The following is a 17,477-nucleotide window of genomic DNA, read 5'->3' as shown; positions in this document are numbered from 1 at the left end:
GATACATTTCCCCCCCAGAGGTAGTAGGGCGTTCATATCGATGCCAATGGAGGCTAATTTTTGTTCAATAGCCTGGAACCATCGAAATTTAAGAGGGTCACTTTTCAGACAAGTTAAAAGGCTGCCAGTTTCTATTCTAAAAAACAGTCTGACCCAAAATTTAAAAGTAGCTATCCAGGCCCTTGTCTCTACCCTAATTTGGCCAAATTCTGTGCAAATGGCATGGTAGGAGACACAATTGGGAACCCTTGCAATTTGCCTATAGAAAGCAGATTGAACACCCTCAATAGATTTATTAAAGGCAGGAACCCATAAGGGGCATCCAAACAGGAGCTGGGACATTACTTTGGCATTAAAATTTTTAATTGCTGCAGGAATAAATTGGTTACCTTTCGCAGAGAAAAAGAACTGTTTTATCAAGGGAGATGAGGATTTGGCCAGATTGATAACTCGTTGGCAGTGGGAGCGCCAGTTCTGGTTATATTGGAAGGTAACACCTAGATACTTAAATGTTTTGTCTTGTTCTATTGAAGTGCCTCCAATAGACCAAGTCATTGTGTGCCAGCTCTTAGAGAAAACCGAAACTTTTGTTTTACCATAGTTAATTTCTAACTTATTATCTTGGCAATATTGGTAAAAGGTGGATAAGTATTGTTGTAAGCCAACCCTTGTATATGAGAGTACTGTAGTATCGTCAGCATACAACAACAAAGGAATATGCTGGGAACCAAGTTTTGGGGGATGGCCATTAATAGGTTCCAGTTTTTGCTCTAAATCATCAATGAATACATTAAACAACAAGGGGGGCCAGAATACAGCCTTGTTTAACTCCAATGGTCGTTGAGATCTTAGAGGTTAAGTCTCTCTTTGAAGAATACCGGATGACAGGAGGTGGACACATAAAGTTTTTGGATGAGAAACACAAGTCTCGGTTCCATACCCATTAATCGCAATTTATTCCAGAGCATATCCCTATCTATCTTATCAAAGGCACTTTTAAGGTCTATAAAAGCTGTGTATAGCCTCTTACCATTTTGGGACGTATATTTCTCGGCCAGGCATGAGAGAGTTAAACAATGATCTATAGTAGAGTTACCCTGCAAGAAACCAATCTGTTCAGGACCTATAATTCTTTGAGAGCGAACCCAGTCAGTTAGGCGCCGTTCAAGATGTTTTGCATAAATGTTACCTACAATTGATAATAAACTAATAGGTCTAAAATTATTAGGGTCATTATGGTCACCATTTTTAAACATGGGAACAATGATTGAATTCAACCAAGAACTTGGGACAATCCCATGCAAGTCAATTAAGGTAAATAAGTTGGCCAAGGGTGGAGCCCACCATTTAGGGTTGTTTTTTAGAAGTTCAGCTGATAGGGCATCCTGGCCTAGGGCTTTGCCTTAAGGCTCAGAATTAGTTCCTCTACTTCGTCAGGCAAAACTGGGGACCATCTAGGGACATTAGTTGGGATGGAGTCATTCAGCAGATTTTCTGGAGCTGCTGGGACATTAAATAGAGCAGGAAAATGATCAACCCAAACTTGGGGGGCAATAATAAGTTCTAAATTACCAGCCTTCCCACTCAAGGGTCCTCTTACAGCTGACCAGAATGCTTTGGAATTTTTGGATTTAACAATATCAAATAGGCGGGCCCAATTATCATGACAATAAAGCCGTTTTTTCTCTCGGATAAGATAATTTTTCTGTTTTTTTTTTGTTCAAAGTAACTGTGGATAGTAGTCTGATCCTCTGACGATTGGGCCTGTCTAAATAGCTCTCTCAGTTTTTTTTTTGATATATGACATTCTTGGTCAATTGCTGCCTTTGTTACAAACTGGTTGTGCTTTAAGGCTATCTGAGAATACAGCTCTACAGCAGTCATAGGTGAGCTTGAGTTAATTAAAGTCTCCCGAAGTTCTATCATTCTTTCAGATTCCAAAAGAGATGTAATCTCTTTTGGAATCTTAGCGGACCATCTAATCCATTTCAAACGAGATTCAGTGGGAGCTGCTGGTAGGGATACACTGGGACTGTAAACATCTATCCCAGTATGATCCCAGTTTAGAGTCAGTGGAAGGTGGTCACTCTCAGTACGTGACTCTATAGAGAAAGAATAAATATTTTGGAAGGAGTTAAAAGTGCATAAGCCGTAATCAATCGCACTCTGTCCTCGAGGGGACATGAATGTGAAATCTGCAGATGTGGGAAACTTGCTTTGACCATTTAATATCAGAAAATTGTGCTCTATACAGAATTCAGTTAATTTGATCCCTGCCTCGTTAATGACACTGTCCCTTGAGTTCCTCAAAGGCCAAAGGGAGGGTAGTAAGTCCTCATCATCTTCCCCAAAACCCAACCTTGCAAAGATATCATTATTATTAGTGCCAATTCGAGCATTAAAATCTCCTAAAATAAATTGTACTGGAGAGTGGTCCTTATATATTGAAAATATAACATTAGAAAATTTGGCCCAGTTTTGGTTGAGAGTCAAATAATTCTGGGCAGGAGGGAGGTAAACATTAATTATTATTAGTGAGGAATTATTCCAGTGCAATAGGATGGCCAAAGCTAAATTTTGGCAGCAGCCTAAAATAGAAGGGTTAGCAACAGAGTCAATCTTCAGCAAGGTGGAAATGCCCGCTTTGTAACGTCCCTTGGGCTCATTTTTATAGGCTGGTAAGTTGAATGATGTAAATCCCTTGAGATGAATTTTTTCTTGAAACCAAGTTTCCTGGAGGAGAATACAATCAAAGGAGGTTAAAAATTCCAGAAAATCAGAGTCTCCGGGAAATCCTTCTCATAAAGAGGTTCTGGATTTTTTCTAAGTTGTTAATCACTTGCTCATTCCAGCCCCAAATCTCTGCACCATATAGTACGGAAGATATTACTTTGCTGCCAAATAGTTTAATGGCAAGGTCAACCAAGCAACTTCCTTTTGAGAAGAAGAATTTAATAATAGCCCCCATACTCCTCAAGGTAGCCACTCTCAAACTGGACAAGTATGCCTTCCATGTTAACGTTTCACTAAATGTTATACCTAGGCATTTATAGGAACTGCACTGTTCTATCCATGTACCCAGGATACTCCAGGGAAGTTCTTTTGGGCGTTTCCTGAAGACCATCACCTTGGTTTTATGATTGGTAGCCACCAATATGTGGATGACATCCAGCTCTTCCTCCTATTGGATGACTGCCCTGACTCCCCCCCAGAATCCCCCCCAGAATCCTTAGCCAGATGTCTGGAAGCAGTGACAAAATGGATCAAGCAGAGTCTCCTGAAGCTCAACCCTACAAAGACAGAGGTCCTATGGTTGGGTAGGAAGGGGCCATGGGAGGAAGTGCATCTGCCCACCCTGGACAGTGTGCAGCTCTCACCAATGCACTCTGCTAGGAAATTGGGTGTGATCCTGGATGCTTTCCTTACAATGGAAGCCCAGGTCACAAAGGTAGTGCGGCTGGCATTCTACCACCTCCACCAAGCCAAGCTACTAGCGCCCTACCTGGACCCAGAACACCTAGCCACAGTGAATCAAGTGACAGTCACCTCTAGGCTGGACTTCTGCAACTCGCTCTATGCAGGCCAACCCTCATCCTTGATCTGGACATTACAACTGGTGCAGAATGCTGCAGCCAGGATTCTCACTGAAACATCATGGAGATCCCACATCTGGCTCCCAGTTGAATTCCAGATTAAGCTTAAGGTTCTATTAATCACCTTTAACGCCATATGCGGTTTGGGCCCAGTGTATTTGAGAGACTGCCTCTCTGTCTATACCCCCAAAAGAGTCTTACGATCCGCCACCTCCAACTGGCTGCAGATCCCTAGCCCCAGAGAAGCGCGTTGGACCTCAACAAGGGCCAGAACATTCTCGGGCCTGGCCCCCACCTGGTGGAATGAGTTCCATGAGGAGATCAGAGCCCTGCCTGAACTTCCACAGTTCCGCAGGGCCTGCAAGAGGGAGCTCTTCCACCAGGCATTTGCTTTTTTTTTTTTTATAATAATTTTATTGTTTATTATTATATAAAGCATTTACAGAGAGTTTGTAAAGAAAAAGCGACCAGTTGATATGGTTTGCCATCTCTTTTAACATAGATATTTAGTTCCCATCACATATTATTCCTAGTCTAGAAGTTTTTACCATTTTTCTTAGCCAAGTGATTGTTAATACATATGAGAGTATGATCTGTTATAGGAATACATTCTGTTATTATCTTAAATGATATTAGGTCAGTCTCCTTCATAAATTGGCCTTAACCCAAGAATTACTACTGTCGTCTTGTTAATGCCTATAAAATATGGTTTGTCATCCTCTTTTGGCATACATATTAACATACATATTCAATTCCCATCACATATTAATCCTGATCTAGGAGTTATTACCATCTTTCTTAACAAAGTAGTTGTTGATACATAGGAGGGTATAATCTATTATAAGGATATATTCTATTATTGTCTTAAATGATATAAAGTCAGTTCCCTTCATATATTGGACCTGTCCTAAAGGTTGCTACTGCTATTTTTCTCACAGGAAGCCAGGAGAATACTCCATTGTTCAGCTCATCTTTCAGGTGGTCGCAGAAAATGAAATTGTGTTTTTTTCCATAGTAGAGTGTTTCTGATTGTCCTTCTGTCAGAGCCAAAGAAATCTCTTACTTGATTCTTGCTTGTAATCGCCTTTGAGGGGGCTCTGAATCCTTTGTCAATCTGGATCTCTTCCTCTGGTCGCACAGAAATATCTCCTGATAGCTTCCTAGTTGCTGTCGCTTTTGAATAGACTCTTTTTATTTTGCTGATCCAAGTCATTTCCTGCTCTGAATAGACTTCCAGGTTTTTGGTACTTTTCTTCCGTGAATCTGTTTTCCCAGGTTCTTTAAAGATACTTTGGGTTTTTACATCTCTGGCACTCTCTCCCTCCAGTTGATTAACTTCCAGACATTGAAGTTTCACTTGATTTACTGTTAGCTGAGCTACGTCATCAGCTGGTCTCTCCGGACCTTGGGCTCCATCCAAAAGCTCCCCCTTAGTCCCACGAATTTCCTTTTCCAGCTTATTGACTGCTTTCAGTATCTCTGAGTTTCCTTTGCATAACAAATGGAAAAGCTGTGCCTTAGTTAATTCTTCCATAGTTCTAGGCAGTCACAAACTATAAACAGAAAGTCTCGTGAGGTCTCGCGGGAGCACGAGCGATCCCAAATTATCAGTTTGTCGATCTCCGTATCAAGTCAAATTCCCCCACTGAACTTTCACCCATAAATCTTCAAAGCACTCTCTTTGTTTGGTTAATGGGTATAATTAGCTGGGAGTCTCTCACTCGGCGAAAGAAGGAATTCGCTTGTGAATTGGTTGAGGGGGGGGGGAGGGAAGAGCTTGTGGGAGAAGAGAGAGAAAAGCCAGAAAGCTTTCAATTCTTACTGTTGCAAATTCCAGCTTCTGTCAGCTTCTGCTCCTGTCGATCTGGTAAATGATGGTCTGGGAAGATTGTAAGGTCGGCTGGTCGTTTCAAGCTTGTAAAGTTGTTTGCGACAAAGACGCCATCGTGACCTTGAGCACAAGCCGCTATTAATCCAGGGAGGTCTTCCTATCTCCCCACGGATCTGTAGGACCCTCAGGATGCCGTTCCTGGTTCCTGGGGCGACCGGTGAGCAGATTTGCGTATCTGTTCAGGTCAGCCAGGTGCAGAAGCCCCTGACCCTCGGCATGGCTTAAGAGCTGAACAGAAGTCCAGCTTTCTTTATGGCGCCATCTTCAGTTTCCAGTATCACCAGGCATTTGCTTGAGGCCGACTGACTCCGAACACCTGCTGGTCCCCCCATGACTCTCCCAATGTTGCTGTTGATTGTTATTTATATTATAAATGTAGTTTTGTAATCTTTTGATGCTTTATTGAAAGTTGTTTTGATGTTATAGTCTGTATAATGTTCCATGAAAGTTATATAATGTTCAGTGTAAACCGCCCAGAGCTGCAAAGAAATGGGCGGTATAGAAAATAAATAAATAATTAATTAAATAAATAATTAAATAATTAAATAAATAAATAAATAAATAAATAAATAATAGACAGGCTGATCTTTGCAGTATAAGCCTAATTTTTGCAGAAGTCTGTTTAGCCCTATTCTAGTCAGTGATATCATAGAATCATAGAATCATAGAATCATAGAGTTGGAAAGGGCCATACAGGCCATCTAGTCCAACCCCCTGCTCAACGCAGGATTAGCCCTAAGCATCCTAAAGCATCCAAGAAAAGTGTGTATCCAACCTTTGCTTGAAGACTTCCAGTGAGGGGGAGATCACCACCTCCTTAGGCAGCCTATTCCACTGCTGAACTACTCTGACTGTGAAAAACATTTTCCTGATATCTAGCCTATATCGTTGTACTTGAAGTTTAAACCCATTACTACGTGTCCTCTCCTCTGCAGCCAGCAGAAACAGCATCCTGCCCTCCTCCAAGTGACAACCTTTCAAATACTTAAAGAGGGCTATCATGTCCCCTCTCAACCTCCTTTTCTCCAGGCCGAACATTCCCAAGTCCCTCAACCTATCTTCATAGGGCTTGGTCCCTTGGCCCCAGATCATCTTCGTCGCTGTCCTCTGTACCCTTTCAATTTTATCTACGTCCTTCTTGGAGTGAGGCCTCCAGAACTGCACACAGTACTCCAGGTGTGGTCTGACCAGTGCCGTATACAATGGGACTATGACATCTTGTGATTTTGATGTGATGCCCCTGTTGATACAGCACAAAATGTCATTTGCCTTTTTTACTGCTGCATCACACTGCCTGCTCATGTTTAGTTTACAGTCCACAAGTACCCCAAGGTCTCGTTCACACACAGTGCTACCTAAAAGCGTACCCCCCATCCAGTAGGCATGCTTTTCATTTTTCTGACCCAGATGCAGAACTTTACACTTATCTTTATTAAATTGCATCTTGTTCTCATTTGCCCATTTTTCCATTGTGTTCATATCTCGTTGAACTCTGTCTCTATCTTCCGGAGTATTTGCCAGTCCTCCCAATTTGGTGTCATCTGCAAACTTGATGAATAGTCCCTCCACCCCTCATCTAGATCATTAATAAATATGTTAAAAAGTACCGGGCCGAGCACCGAGCCCTGAGGTACCCCGCTACTCACCTCCCTCCAGTCTGATGAAACACCACTGACAACAACTCTTTAAGTGCTGTTCTCTAACCAATTCCCTATCCACCTGACTATCTGAAGATCCAGATTGCAGTCCTTCAACTTATCCATCAGAACATCATGGGGAACCTTGTCAAAAGCTTTACTAAAATCCAAGTAAATGACATCAACCAAATTTCCCCGATCCAGCAAACCTGTTACTTGGTCAAAAAAGGAAACTAGGTTGGTCTGGCAGGACCTGTTGGAGACAAATCCATGCTGACTTCCTTGGATCACCAAATTGTCCTCCAGATGTTTGCAGATCGCTCCCTTTAATACCTGCTCCATTATCTTCAGCACCTTATCATCAGCATACAGGAGGATGGAAGTCTTGGTCTGGCAGATACTGGGTGCCTTAAACTGGGAGCCTTCCAACTTTCATACCACACCATAACAATCCCCCCCTCTGGAGCGAATTTTATTTCCATTTCTTCGCTCCAGACCAATGTATAATGCGTTAGGGGCAGCAAAGATTGAAATTCAGACTAGAAATTCAGAGAGAAAAGTGGGGCCATCTTCTGCCACTACAAAACTACAAAAACGTAAGCCAAATTAAAAACAAAACACATTTAGGTGGGTTTAGGTGACTTAAGGAAAGCTGTGAAGTTGCCGTTCCTCTTTACCACAACCATTCAAAACTAAATGTAACATACATGAACTATGAACTAGCTAAGCGTGAGGGTCTCCACCATATGAATAAAGCAATGAACCAATGCAAACTAATACGTTGAGCGAGGCAATCTAGCAAACAACAGACAAAAAGCAAATGCAGTGAAAACCAAATTCTATGTAGGCAGGAAACTGTGGGCAATACCTTAGCAATATTTTAGAATGCGAGCACTAGGCAATCCTAAAAATGCTTGCAATGAATATCAAGCAATTACTATGAAGCAGGCAGAAAGTGGTAGAAACTAAAAAGTTAGACAATGGCTTCTAATAAGCAATGCAATAAGAACAAGGTAAAGCTAAGCAATTTAGCAAAACTTATATACATAAACTAGCAAACTATTTAAAACTGGTACAGGCACAATGCAATAGACAGTGAGTTGAAATACAGGGCACAATACAATTTGGAATACAGACAATACAGTTTGAAAAACTTCCTCCCCCCCTTGTCCCATTGGTAAAGGTGGGAGTGAAGCTGGAGATTCCTTGAATAGTTGAACGTGAGGATTGATGAAGATGAGCAACTGGTTCAGCAGTTGAAGATGTTGATATATATATGCATATATATATAAGACATTGCTGGGTGATGTTTGCAAACACGTAGAATGGTGAAGGAGGTTCCTCCATGGGGGTAAAAAAAAGTGGTTGTGGAAACAAGCCAATAGCTGGAGATGTGTTCAGCATACCAGTTGATCTTTCTCCCCCCCCCCCCTTGTGACTGAAATGGCAGGGAAAGAGGCAGTGAAGGCACTAATCCAGGGTGTTAGAGCGTATGCAGGGTCAGAGGTAGCATACAGAAGAAGAAGCAGGCTGGCTGGGCAGTGAGGCTTCATAGAGCAGGAGCTGGGGTAAACAGCAAGCATCAGAAGTTCACCATCAGGTGGGCTGGGGCAGAAAGTGCAGAACAGCAGGTCACAGGACACATCCATAGCCAACGCAGGCAGAGGATCGCTGTCATCTTGACCAGGTCAGGTCTGGAGGTTGGCGAGCAGTAACAGCATGCAGGCAGGACCATCAGGAATTGGTTGTGGTGCACAAGCCTGGAGCCTCCTTAGGGCAGACTTGGCAGATGTGGGTTGCAAGAATATTTGAGCAACCCAGAGCATCAACAGCACAGTGGAGCTGAAGCGCTCAAAGGGGAGACACCCAATTGAGAGAGAAGGATGAAGCTAGAGAAAAGTTTAATGGAGAGGTGTGTGCAGCTGCAAAGAGTGAGGCTGCAAAGTCTGCTGAGGCTGGGCTCAAGTAGGCACCCAGCCTGATGGATATACAGATTAGGGAAAATACTCAAAATTTAGAGCTTTGAAGACAATGAACTCAAATGAAAGATTGGAGCAGAGGGGTGCCCCCATAAGTGACTGTCAAAAAGATCCACTGTGGTGGGTGCCCACCATGACCTTACAGAGACTGAAAATAGAGTTTAAGAGGAGCTAGATGCCATCTCCAGGGAGGGAGATGGAGATTAGAGCGAAATTATAAGACAAGGGAAGGAGGTTGCCAAACTCCTGGTGAGTTTGGGAATTTGAGAGAAACCTGGAAGATTGCTATGGGTGACTGAAGCAAGATGTTTTATAGAAATACACAAGAGGAGAGAAAGTCCTGTATACACAAGACAGTTATTGGAGGCTAGATCTACTGGATATGTGCATGCCTGCTGCACGGTTGTGTAAAAGGAGCATTCAGAAAAAGAATCAAAGAGCCAAAATTAAAGGTTCCTGCAAACATGTTGCAAATGGTCTATGAATGAATAGATTAGCAGCTCAAGTACAAATACATATATGAAGGGGAAAAATAAGAATTGCTAGGTAGAATTTGGTCAGTTGCTTTCCAGTTAATATAAATCAAAACACACAAAGAAAGCTTCAGAAACCAAAACTGGGATTGTGATCTCTTCCTTGCTATAGAGAACAGAAGAGAGGACTCCTAATTTTCAAAATATTGTAGATTGACATTAAAAGAATTTGGAAATAAAAGTTACATCTATTGGAGTACTGCTGAGGATAGGAGTGGGAAGGAATGAATGAGGATAACATGAAGATGAAGTGAGAGTCCCTTTACACAATAGTGGGGCAAAAGAATTGTGTTCATAAGGAGGAAAGACTGTTCCTCTGTACATGCACAGAGTGCCCTTTCGTAGAAGTCAGGTTGAATAGAAGTCTGAGTACTCAAATGAAAGGTCTGTATGAAGCTGTTTCAACATATTCAAAACAAAGCAAAATTGCAAAAACAGATTTTTCTTACGAAAAAAGGGGAAAAAGTGTTAACTGCCAATTGAAATTTAAAATAGGAAGTAAAAATGTCAGAGGGAAGGAAAAGCTATGGAGGGAATGCCTTTTCTCAAAGAGAAAATATTTCAAATACTGAAAGCGGCCAAAATTGTCTTAAAATAAAAACTAAAAACAAAACATATTTTAAAAGAACCATTTTACTAAACTCTTCCCCCTTATATTCTGTCTGAGTTGGGGATCAGTCTTTAAAGAAACAAATCTTCTTCCCTTCCTGATTTGGGAAGAAAGAATACTTTCAGTATTGTTAAAGTTCCTTTGTTATATGGGAGAGCAAGGCATGAGTCATGGGGCTGAGTGCCTAGGAAGGCAGTTAGGCAAAGAGTCTGTTTTAAGAATGCAAAATAGTGGCTGTTTCAGTGTGACTGCAACTATAGCTGAAGGCTCTACCAATTGCAGCCAAATTTAAAATTTGAAAATTTAAAAAGTAAAAATGGAAGCACACATGTTAAACAAGTTATTTTCCTGTGTAAATTAACTCAGTGGCACTGGAACTATTTGTGGAAGTTGAGAAAATAAGCTGATTATATCATTGAATTGGAAATCTGTTTACTTGCAACATTAAATGGGAGGAGAGAAGCTAAGAGAAAATTGAAAAAGAATGTTGTCCTTGTAACAAATTCTTCCCTGTTAAAATAATTGTTGTCAACTTGGATTTTGGAACTCTGTGCAGGTTCAGAGGCAAGGTTTCCTTCCCAACTCTGAGATGGGGGAACTGAGAATATTTCCTCTTCTTTAAAGACAAGAGGTGAAGCTGGGTTACTGGATCTGCTGTATTTTCTTTTCAATTTATTATCTGTGTGGCTTTGGAAATCCAGTACATTTTGCAAATGTGTTTTTACTTTAAAAAGTTCACCCTGGAATTCTTTGTTTTTCTCATTAAGATCCTTAATTTCTAAATTTTGTTTCTGGGTAAGAGTTTTAAATTTCTCTATTTCCTTCTGCCAATCCTTAGGGGATTCAGCAGAAATTTCTGTGGGCCTAGTTTTTGTCTCCATCTCTGGCTCAGATCTGAGCATTTTCCTGGTTTTCCTCTTCCTCATGGCCTTCACAAAGGCACACATGAGCACAGATGTGGGTTGGTTATCATACTGGGTCATGTCTGCCCCAGTATTTCTAAGTTCCCGCCACAGAAAAATCCGGTCACTAATTTTATTCTGCCGCTGAGGGACAGAATCTCTATTAGGTTTGGGATTGTTCTGGGGGAAGTTATTGGAAGAAAAACCACTCTGTGGCTTATCCCTGTTTTGGGCAGGGGAAGGTGGCTGTGGGAACTCTGGCTGGTGGAGGGAGAGTCTCCCATATGCTAGGACCAGCTTGTCCAGAGGCTGCTTGTGGAACTGGGCCATGTCCAGTCCGGCTTTCCTGAGTCTAGCCCACAAGCACTTCTGAAGGGAAGTTTCTGGGGGCTGAGACTGTTTCTGGGCAGAGGGAACGGCCCGCTGTGTGTTCCCATGAGGGGTTGGGGGAGCAGCAGCCTGGATGCCAAGAGAAGACTCTGCACTTTGGCCAGAGGGGTTCTTCCTGGCTCTAAAGCTGCTGTGTCTCCTATTCTTTCTAGGTTTCAAATGGGGGTCAAAGATGGCATCAGTGACTGCCTGAACAGGCTCTTGTGCTGCCTGTCTCCCCTTCCCTGCTGTGGGGAGCAGGGAGCCAGTTCTCCTGAGAAAATCAGAGACTTGCCTAAGATTGCTGGCAAGGACGTCCCAACTCAGGTCATCCAGTTCAATGGAGCCTAACATGATTTGGGACGGGGCATTGAGTCCTTTTAGGATGACTTCCTTGAACTCAGGGGTGTTATACTGACGGACACCATTGTGGTCTGCCCTCACACGCTCCAAAAGCAGCCCTAAGAACTGCTTTCTGCAGACATAAACCTCTGCACTTTCATCTGCTCCCTGTTTGCTTGTGTAAAACAAGTCAGTGAGAGACTGATCTGGCCAAAGTATTCTGGCGACCTCTCGGACCCACTCGAGACGCAGAAGCGTGTTCAGCCCTCTAGATGCAACTGTCGAGTTCAAGACAGCTAGGTCAGACCCTGACATGCAAAGTCGCGCTAGCTGGCACAAGTCCTCCGCAGTGGCATCAGTGTGCTGGTAATAAACCACCGAAAGCCACTGTACTCCGGTGTCCTTGTCTAGAGGTCCAAGCAAGTCTGCTACTACTTTAACATGTGGTTTCCAAGCTAGGGTCTTCCTGATCTCTTGTTGCTCCACGGGGTCACCCTGGGTGGTCCGCTGAACCGATTCAGTTTGGACTGAGTTTGCAGGGGCCAGATTTACCCAGTCAGGGTTTACTGGTAGACTGCTAACAGCCTCCTCTGGCAAGGGCTCAGATGGAACCAAACTTGGCAAACTGGGAAGGCCATAAGGGCAAATGACAGAGATCAGGGCATTCTGACTCCTTAATCTCTTTTTCAGGGCTTCTACTTCCTTGTGGCATGCGTCATGACTGACTTGTGCATGCTTGGCCACATTGTTCTTCACTAGGAACTGTGCAGCTCTCTTGATCTTAACTCGTTCTTTTTCTAGCTTGAGAAGACGAGCTTTTGCTGACTCAGCTCTCTGCCCTGTGGCTTTGAGCTGGCTCTCCAGCTCCTGGATGGTTTGAAGCTGGTGAGCCTTCTCCACCCGTGCACTCAAGCGCTCAGTTCTCATGTCCTTCATCTTGGCAGAGAGGTGGATGATATGAGCCTCACGCTGTTCCAGGAGATCAGCTAACTGGGCCTCCCTTTGTTCGAGATGGTCAGTCAGCTGAGCTACCTGCTCCTTCACTAGGGCATCCTTCTCCTCTAGGGCATGTTGCAGCTCAGCAATCTGGGCTGCACTGTCCTGAAGGGCAACAAACATACCCCAAGTGGCATAAGAGTCCTTACTGCCATCCCCGAGCTTCCTGGTGCTACACCATTCTTGGAAAGCCTCGGTAAGGGTTTTCAGGGGGTTGGAGCTCTTGAAAGCTCCCGGGCACCAGGGGTTCCGGCCGCCCTTCTTGGTCACCCAGAGTGTCAGTCTGTTTGCCGGTTCCTTACTGGCAATCAGGCCAGTCAGATTGAATCTAGATGCCATTTCTTCCTATCAATTTCCAAGACCTTAAAGGGAACGGGGCTTGGTTTTCTGGCTTCTTGTCACTGGGCAAGCAAGTACAGAGGGGATGAGTTTAGGGGCAGCTGCTGCTCGTCTCTTAAACAGCAGGGGAGAGAGGGAAAAGGATCCCGTGGAGTTTAACCTCTTACGGGTGTGGCTAGTTTGTTTTTGGCTGAGAATGGCCGGGGCTCTTCTCAGTTCAGGGCAAAAACTACCAAAAACCAAGCAGATGGCTGATTTTTCCAATCAAGGTTGCCGGAGCGCACTTGACCCTCGGGAAAACCACCGAAAACCTGACGGTATTTTTAGGGAAGAAATCACTGGGGGATTTTTTTGTGGCTTCTATATCCTTCAAAGCGGCAAGGGGGGAAGGGGGAAGGGCTCCCATCAAGGCACGTCCTTACGGGGTTTGGCTAGTTTTCTTATTTTATACCGAGATGGCCGGGGCTCTCTCGATTCAGGGACAAAACTACCAAGAAAACCTGAGGGTACCGGCTAATTTATTCGGTTAGGATCGCCCTGGCTTTCCTAAACACGGGGAAAATTACCAAAACCTGGATCATCTGAGCTTCGCAAAGCCCGCTTGAGTTCTCGTGCCACTCCCGACACTCGAAACTCCAACTCCTGCGGCCACAGGGCAATTTGGTGCTACAGACAGCGACTCTGCTTGCACGAAAGGTAGCAGTAGGGGGATTTTTCTGGTCCTTCCTACAGCTAAGAGGAATTTTGCCTAAGGCCTTCCTACGCTTGGCTAATCCCTAGTTGTTGGGTGCGTGTCGTCCACCCGCCCGTCTAAGCCTAAGAAAACCTTGCCTCAGTGTTCCTAGCCTTAAAGAAAACTGTTGTTGGGTGTGTGTCATTCACCTGCCCGTATAAGCCTAAGAAAACCTTGCCTCGTTGTTCCTCGCCTTAAAGAAAACTGTTTTTGGGTGCGTGTCGCCCACCCGCCCGTCTAAGCCTAAGAAAACCTTGCCTCGGTGTTCCTAGCCTTAAAGAAAACTGTTGTTGGGTGCGTGTTGTCCACCTGCCCATCTAAGCCTAAGAAAACCTTGCTTCGGTGTTCCTAGACTTAAAGGAAACTAATCTCCAGCAGGAGCAAAACAATAGCAAAAGGGTAGAAAGGAGAGAAAGGCCAACTCTTTTAGAAAGCACACTTCCAAGAGCACATTCACACACTTATGCCAAGAGTTCAAACGGGCTTTTCCCCTTACGCCCGGGTTACTGGAGAGTGCCGTGCGTCCACTTTACTCCCGAGTAAGCCTGGGGCAATTGCCCGCGTGATCCACCATAATCTGTTACCCAAATTGAGTTGACACGTGTCCTAAAAACACATCTTTGAGCTTGTGGGGAAGATTAGCCCAAATGCAGCGAGAGGGGGGTAACTTAGCATTTATGGATCAAAATGCCTATATATACCAGGGTTGATTACATCCGTAGGAACTCAAGGCAAACACAGATGTAAATGGCAAAATAGTAATATAAGCTTTTATTGAAAGGAAAATAACAAAAAGACACACAAATAGCTAACACACATACAAGCAGTCATATAGAGAAGGGGGAGGAAGAGTGGAAGGCTTGATAGTTACCTGTCCGAAGAGTGATGGGTCAGAGGAAGAAGCACGAACCAGCGTGGGAGGTCCCGGGTTGGAAGACACTCAGAGTGTCTGTGTGAAGCCACAGTTTTTATAGGATTTTGGGAAGGGGGCTGCATGACAAGGCTCAGGTAAGCATGTGCTGGAAGTTTCCAGGGTCCCCGGAGATTAGGACAATACCTGGCCAAGTGGGGGGAGGGGATGGCCATAAACGGATTTGGATAAAGGTATTAATGGCTCTGAGGAAGAAAGCCATCAGGTCTAGCTGGCAGGATGTGGGGAGGAGATTACCCCTGGCAGAGGGGCCAAGTGTGAAAAATGTTGCAAGACAAAGGATTTTCCTAGGAGCCCTTAGGCCAGGGGTAGTCAAACTGCGGCCCTCCAGATGTCCATGGACTACAATTCCCAGGAGCCCCCTGCCAGCATTCGCTGGCAGGGGGCTCCTGGGAATTGTAGTCCATGGACATCTGGAGGGCCGCAGTTTGACTACCCCTGCCTTAGGCAAACAGGAGGAAGCCAGTCCACTCACTTAGAAATACAATGGGGGGGGGGGGGTGAGCTGATGCAAGCTTGAGTCCAGAGGCACCTCTGGGTCAGGCAAAGGCTGTCATTCCAAACCTAAGGCAGAGAGCAAGATTTCTAAGATGGAGTCTGGCCTGGCTTGGCTGACCCTAGCAGTGTCATGGCTTTAGCTTAAGCCTAAACTATTGTGGGGTGCCATTGGTTATAGAAGACAGTGTGCCTGTCAGTGAGGCAGGGGGCCCTGCCATACCTTAACAGATACACTAAACATGGATCCAGCTGGAGATTCAGGAGTTTCTGCCAGAGTATGTTCCTGTCCAATGAATCAAAGGCTGCAGCAAGTTCAACAAAGGTCACAAATAGTGCCTTTGTTGGACCCTTCATAGCAGTAGCAGCCAAGTGATAGAATGGTTTGTTTATTGTATTTATATACCGCCCTCCCCTGAGGCTCAGAGCGTTTTACATAAAATGTAGAAAACTATACAAGGAACTTCGGTTACCTGAATGTAGCCATGCACCCTGTGAAAGACAACACGACTCAATCCAACAATCAGCCCCACTTAAAAAATGACAATTTTCGATTGTGGAATGCCCCTTCTTAAAACCCAACTGTCGTGAGCTCAAGATATTGGCATGGATTGATATCGGCATGGATTGATAAGTCTGTTTTGATGCATATTGCTAAGCCACCGCTGCCTCTTCCTTTTGCCTGTCTTTTAATAACTGTATTACTTAACTCTATACCCATCAATTTTTGGTGGTGCCCAGATTCTTTGGATCAAAACAATGTCAGCACTATGGAGCAGTTTTTTAAAACCCTGGGTCATATTCCACCAACCCCCAACATTCCAGGAAAGGAACTTTAATTGTCAGTCTTCCTCTGTGTCCATATAAACACATCCAGCTGCCTGGATTCGATGCCCTTGGTTACCCCTTCTTCCTTGACTTGCCATCCCTTTCCAAGATCCATTAAGGCCTTGGGACAATGGGATGTTGATGAATTTACTGTTGTTGGAACCTGAGGTTCTTGCAATTAATCTAGTTGATCTGAGGATGTTGAGGTCAATTCTCTAGTTGTCTGAAGGCAGAGTTTCACGAAGTCCAGTCTGTCAATAATTGTTTGCTGGATCGAAAGAGACAAATTCCTAAAGGAAGAAAAAAGTTCTTTTTTGAGGGAGTTTTCTAAAAACTCATGAGTTGTTATAGCCTGAGCACACAGACTTTGTTTATCTGTCTTCTTTGGGCTTTGTTTTTGTTGTTGTAAATATTGAACCTGTGTTGTCATAACTTCTGCATCATCCCAGCTTATCAAATCCTCTTTAGGGGCTTCTATCTGTATTATCACCATTCTTTCCCCCTGTTTAGACCCCTGCTCAGCAGTGTTAAATAGTTGGTTTTTATTATGATGTACTTGATACAGGGGTCTGATGATTGTATTTGTAAACACTCACGTAGAGAATACTCCTCTTGCTTGCAATCTCTTTTTCTTCCTTTGGATTTTTGTTGGGATCCTGGCAGAAGCAAAGGAAAGCAGAATCCTTTGGGTTTGGGTTGGCTGATGGAGGGTTTCCATTGTGGTCAGATCCACCAAAGATCGGTTGATCATAAGTAGTTCATTCAGATGTTTTTTCACCATACGATGGTCACACCGCATTGGTATGTGACCCTGGTTGTTGCAAATGGTCGAACACATTTTTCTTGTCTGCAGAATCAGGTGTTGAGCATTTCCCTGAAAACTTAAAGGTGAGATCTGCACTTGCATGTCTGCAGATGTATGTTTCACCATGGATGGAGAGACGGACATTGGTTCAGGGGTCTGAGTGTTGATTGTTTCCATTGTTTGGTAAGGCCTTTGTGCTTTACCTGATTGCTTCGAGACTTCACAGGTCAGACGTTCCAATTGGGATCTAATTTCCTTGACGCCTTCAAAGATACAACCCACAGTTCTTGCCATCAATTTAAACAACTCGTTCTCTCCAATGTCTTGCTCAAAGTGGGGGTAAGGTGCCTCCGACTGCTCCCCTTCCAGATTTAAAGGCATATCCTCTCTAATGTTCCCCTCTGCTGTGATGGCTAAGGGGGTGAACTGGTTGGATGTCTCAATAGCATAAGTATAATCTTCCTTTTTAGAGTGCATAGTTGTGCAAAAAAAGT

Source organism: Paroedura picta, chromosome 3 (assembly GCF_049243985.1).
Source record: "Paroedura picta isolate Pp20150507F chromosome 3, Ppicta_v3.0, whole genome shotgun sequence".
Classification (NCBI taxonomy): Eukaryota; Metazoa; Chordata; class Lepidosauria; order Squamata; family Gekkonidae; genus Paroedura; species Paroedura picta.
This window is presented reverse-complemented; position numbering follows the sequence as displayed.